Genomic DNA, 6,529 nt, shown 5'->3' on the forward strand with positions numbered 1-6,529 from the left:
ATCTGATCAGAGGTCATTTCCGTCTGGCACCTCAACTTGTGTTGTCAACATTGTTAAAGTTTCTCCAACATGGTCACTAATCAGAAAACCCAGCAGAACAAAGGTCGGAAATCGTGACTCTGATATAGAAAAAATTGGTTCCAGGCACAAAAGAAACGACCTTCAGATTATGCTGACCCAGGTTGAGGTGCAGACCAAAATTTCTTTATGATCAGACCCAATTGAGCGCACACCCGTGTGTTCCCCGACCGAAGTAATATATCAAGAGCAATAGTGGGGGGGGGTAAAAAGATGTACCTATGTATTAACATTAGGTATAGCCTATTTTCATACAATTCCCAAAAATATACCTAAAAAAGAGAGTGAGAACAATAAACCTGACATCTTACCTCCAGGAGGAATAGCGTCCAAGTGGGGTAATTGATTTTCCGCTCTAATGCACTTCACATAATCTTAACTAAGTAATGAAATGCATATGCAGAATTTTTACTTTCAATCTATTTATTTACGCATAGTTTTTTCAATTATCAATTTTTTTAAAAAAATTTACCTTTATCAATGAAGTTTAGTTTCGAATAATTACAAATTATCGGAAGTTTTCCACAAAAATTTTAGAAAATTTCTTTTGAAAAATTTTATGTTTTGTAAGTTTTTTTTACTCACGATGTGAAATCATGCAAGAAATCGATTTTTTGGCGGTTTCTTTTGGTAGTTTTTGGTTTGTTTTTCGGTAGTTTCAGTTTCAAAAACCCAAAACATTAAACGAATTTTTCAGATAATATTGTTCTAATAATCGATTAAAGTTTTTTTAACGCTGATTTCAATGTAAAACACTAAAGCACTGAAAACCATCGGTGAAAATTTCTTGTTCTTTCGCTGTTTCAGATCCTAAAACCTAAAATTATTTTTTTTTGAAAATATACGTTACCGTACAACTTTATACGGCTTTTTTGACGTGGAATTCAATGATGGTAATTTTACGGTCATTAATAGATTATAGGTTTTGGTTTTTGGTAGTTCTAGTTTCTCAAACCTCAAACTACAAAACGAGTTTTCCGAGAATGATATGCTATTTTAATTGTCTATAGTTTGTTTAAATACGAAGCGTTTGACGGTGATTTTTAAATCCTAAGAAGTTACACTTTTTAATTTTTTCCGAAATTTCAGCTTTTGAAACCTGAAACCTCAAACTAATTTTTTTGAAATTTTGTGTTAAAGTACATTTTTATAGCGTAATTTTTATTGCAGAATTTAATGGACATAATTTAAAGGTCGTGAAAAAAAGAAAAATTTGTAAATTTTAGATTCTGAAATCTGAATTCAAAAAAAATTTGAAGCTATATGATTCAAAAAATCTTTATATGGTTTTTTAACGTAATACAAAAACGAAGAACACTAGACCTATAATTTTGTCATAATTATCCATAATTTTTTCCGAATCAAATAGCCTCAATTTGCGATTTTCTGCTCTAATGCACTTCAGCTAATTTCCTCTAATTTATAAAATTTATCTGCACAGCAATTGCTTTCATTCATTTCATTATAATATTTTTAAAAAAAATATTTAAATTTTGATTTTTTTTATTTTTCTATGTTTTTCTTTTTTAAATTTTGAATTTTTTTGTGTAAAAGTTTTAATTTAATTTTTTTTGAAAAAACGTTTCACTAAAATAAATTTTTTTTCAAAAGTGTCTTGTTTTTACATAAGGTATTCAACAAAAAAAGCAAATTTTGATGTTTTTTACTTTTCTATCATTCCATTTTTCAGTTTTTGAAGTGTTTTTTATTTAACATTTTCAATTTATTTTCTGAAGAAAAAAAACTTGTTTTACTAAAATAAATTTTTTTTCGAAAATGATGTTTTCTACATAAGGTTTTGACCAAAAAATGAAAATTTTGGTGTTTTTTGTTATTCTGTTTTTCAGTTTTCCAGTTTTTAAAGTTTTTTATGTTCAATGTTTTACAGAACTTTTTTGAAAAATGTATCGTTTTACTAAAATACAGTTCATTCAAGAATATCGTTTTTTACACAACGTTTTTATCAAAACTGCAAATTTTGATGTTTTTTGTTTTCATTTTTCAGTTTTGATGTTTTTTATGTAAAAATAACTTATATAAAAAATATAAAATAAAAAATAAAATAAAAGTTATACATTTCATATAACTTTATTTTGGAAAAAATATTGTTTTACAAAAAAATATTTTTCAAAAATCCTAAATAAGGTTTTTCAAGATTTTTTTGAGATAAAAATGTTGTTTTATTATAATAAATTTTTTTAAAAGGTTCTTTTAATATTTCACAGTTCTAGTTTTTTCAACCAATCATATAATTTGTATATTTTATTTTAAAATGAGTTAGGACCGAGAAAATCTGTTCGTTTTGTGTGTTGTCTCACTTGAAAAGGATTGATCTGAAAAAACGAAGAAAACTCTCACCATTCCTTTACTTCCTTCAACATCGTTTCTCCCAAAACTTCAATGCGATTTCGATTAACTAATAACGAATTTCGATTGCTAATAACGAAGCATACAAATTCAAAACAGTAATTATCGGAAACAAAAGAAAATTATTCTTTGAGGTGGGTTGTACTAGAGTAACCTTAAAACACAGACTACTAGCGTAACACTTCCAATAGATGTTTGGAGGCGGCTAGACTTACAACCACCACTGAGACGAAAAAAGGTAAACAATTCAGTACTTTTTCTGCCATTTTTGTTTCAAACCATTGATAAAATTCGAAATGAGGAAGGGTTTCACCCTCTGAAAAACAACCAAGGAATACTGTTCCCCTACTCTCGAAACCTAAATAAGTACGGTGTTTGGTGGGTAGAAGCCAAGTTCTCCTAACATGCGGATACATTTAGTAAAAAATTAGAAGCTTTCGATCTGCTAGATTTCCAAGATTTTATTCTTCCTTCTATCCAGGAGAATGACAATGATGAGAACCAATCGGTTCATCAAAATGTTGCTTTCTTGAACTACAGATGGGCTCCAATCTAAGACAGATAGCTATTTTTGTTCCCAGCTAAATTCTCTCTCACGTGACTAAAAACAGAAAACGCATATTTGACATAACGTGACTTTACTAAAAATAGAACGGACATAGTTATTACAACACGATGCACACTCTATTTTGATTGGTTACGAAACATTTTATAAGATCTCATTGGATACGAAGTTCATTTTTCGCAATTGTTCTCGTTCTTACATAAATTTCATTGGTTCAATTTATCAAGCATTTTCTTGAAGATAAATCAATCATTTGTTGTATTTCGTTTTTAATATTCAATTACCCTCATATACCCAGTTTTTCTTATTTCTGCTTTAAAACGTATCATTACTTACGTCACATTCTCACGCCGCAGATGGATCAAAGTTTACTGTCAGCTGTCAGCTAAAACTCACACGCCTTCTCCTTCCGCAAACGAAACCATAGGGGAAAATCAATTGTTCTTCTCCCCAGCTCGATAACTATAATGAAAGCATGTTTTCGTTGTTTACTAATATCAACGTGAAGGTTGAGGACACTGAATCCAAACCAAATGAGGATCGCCAAGGAAACAACAACCTTTGATCTTTCCAAGAATGCAGTAACTGGAAACTTCGAATCAGCATCCCAGTGGAAACTATTAGCTCGATTTGGACCCACTTGAAAGTCTTCTGCAAAAATGTCGCAGGTGAATTTGTTCTGCATCAACTTCTGATGCTGTCGCTCTGGGAAGTGAAAATTTTCATTCAAAAATTACCTGAGATGTTAAAAGACGCACTACACTTTGAACCCACAGAATTCAATGCAAAGTTTGTGAATGATGAAACTTTTTTCCAACCGACTGATTGGGAGGAAAAAGCAAAATACGATGTGTTATGGGAATTGAGTGAGAATGCCAGAGGAAAAGTGTGTGTGACCAGAAGATTTTTCCAAGATTATCCAAATCGTTGTTATTTCACAATGAAGTTCCTCACACGAAGGACTGAAAAAGACAGTTTTAGGAGGAAATTTTTTCTTTCGGTAAGAATTGGGGAGTTGCAGAAACTACATAGAATGAGCTATGAAATTTTTTCAGTGCTGAACAAAGTCAAAAACCGAAAAAAATCGCAAAGTGCATAGAAGGAATTGCAAATTTTTATATTGTATTTGATGTTGTTTTGTTTGTATTTATTCACTTTTTGAAATAAATTCTTTCAGATCAGTTGCTTGATATGAATATTTAGGAAATTGCAGAGTTCGAAGAGGAAATAAGTCGACTTTTTGTTGCAAATACAAAAAGGAAAAATTCATTTTTGGCTGTCTGTCGAAGTTTTGACAAAAATGTAGATTTAGATAAAATGAACAGAGAAGTTTTACTTGGTGGACTAATAGGAGGTGGAGATTCAAAGTTAGAGAAACTTTTGAATTTGTGTAAATTTTTCGTTTGCGTGCAACTTTTCATGATGCTATGGGATACCTGAAAACAAATCTAAATATCGGTCCAGGTTACTGTTACACGGTTTTATTCTTTAATTCAAAAGCGAACTGTTGTTTCTTGGAACATCTAACAGGTCTAGCATATTGTTGTTTTGTGAAAAGGTCACCACGACTCCATTTAATCAAAGTGTGAATAATTATTTCGTAAAGGCAAATAAAATAGGCTTCACTCTGATGACAGATCATCATAGTCACGCGTCTGACTTTATATTTGATAACAAAATTCAGGAACCACCTCCTTGGAGAATTTGTGGACGTTCTTGCACTCGATCTGCTTTTTTGTCAATAATTCAGTGCTTAGTTGTATTAGTACTGCTTCTGTTTTCAATTATTAATCTTATTTTTGCTAGAACTTGTGACGAACGAACAGTTTGGATTGCTATTCTTTCAAGTGCCGTTGGTTATATACTTCCTAATCCCCGAACATAAAATGAACAAAATCATTTCAACAAACGAACGAATTTTGATGTATCTTGTTGGTCCTTCCGGATCCGGAAAAACTGTTTTTATCAATGATATGCTACGAATGAAAACTTTTCAGCCATCATTTGATCGAATTTTATACTTTTATAAGCACTTTCAGCCAATTTACGACACAATGATGCAATCAATTGCAGACATAGAATTCATTCAGGGAGTTGACTTTGATTTAATCGATAACTTACCCGCTGACGGCACTAAATATTTACTTATATTCGATGATTCTGTTACTTCTGATACTTCTTCTTTTATCAATTTTCAATCTTATTTTTGCCAGAACTTGGGACAAACGAACAGTTTGGATTGCTATTTTTTCAAGTGCTGTTGGCTTCATATTTCTAAATACCAGAACATAACTTGAACAAAAAATATCTATCAACGAACGTATTCTTATGTGTCTTGTTGTTCCTTCAGGATCTGGAAAAACAGTTTTCGTTAGTGATATGCTACGAAAGAAAGTTTTTCAACCTAGGTCTGATGATGTTTTAAAATTTTGGAAACATTTTCAAACAATATACAATCCAATGCTGCAGTTAATTGCTGACATAGAGTTCATTCAGTGTGTTCATTTTTGATTTATTCGATAAATTACCCGCTGATGGCACAAAATTCATACTTATATTTGTTGAGTCATCAGACATTGTTTCCAAGTCGGAAAAATTGAACGCAATTGGGACAGCTGGTAGACACAGAAATCTATCTCGTTTATATTTAAAACAAAATCTCTTCCAAAAAATAAAATTGGAATTGATGCCGAGGTGCAGACTGCTCACATAGTTTTGTTCAAATAACCCAGTGATGTACAACAAATTGAGATATTGGGAAGACAGCTAGGACTCGAGAAACAACTAAAACTGGCATGACGACGCAACACAGGAACCCTATGGACACGTTATGATTGAATTAAAACCATCGACACATGATTTGTTGAGATATTGTTCCAATTAAAGTTCGTTCACTTCAGAGTTTTTTATACGAAAGGGTTTTGTTCGTATTAGTGATAATAAAGATAAACGCACAGAATTATTATCCTCTGGAGCTCTTATGGAATCTCAACAAGAAATTGCAACCAGCTATCCTTCTAATTGTCCTAAAGACTTCATCAGATTTCTCTGTGAGTTTGTTGTAAACTTGATTGAAGAAAAATTGACAGCAGTAAGAAGAAATCAGTTTGCTCGCTTCCAAAAACAACTTAGAAAATTCACATCAAAATTAACAACTCTATTCCTCAGAAGACTTATATTGGGCTCAAAAGCTGGAATAACAGAATCAAGTTTCATATATCAACCTTGTATGAACAAATTTTCGACTTTCTTCAACAAGTAAGGTCAAAAAACTTGTTCTTGTTCCGAAAGAATTGTGGGAGACAAGAAAACGGAAACTATTGGAACCCTACAGCAAGGTCTATAAAAAAGAGTGACAATTTTTCCAGTTATCAAAAAAGCGAAAGAAGGAAGTAGTTCTGAAAAAACCAATCTTTCACACAAAGAAACTAATACAGACCTGGAATTTTACTAGAAGAAAAATCCTGAGACATTGAAAACTTTGAAAGAGTTATATGAAAACAAACCGTTGAAAATTAC

The sequence above is a fragment of the Convolutriloba macropyga genome, chromosome 3 (genome assembly GCF_964194025.1).
Source record: "Convolutriloba macropyga chromosome 3, txConMacr16.3, whole genome shotgun sequence".
Classification (NCBI taxonomy): Eukaryota; Metazoa; Xenacoelomorpha; order Acoela; family Convolutidae; genus Convolutriloba; species Convolutriloba macropyga.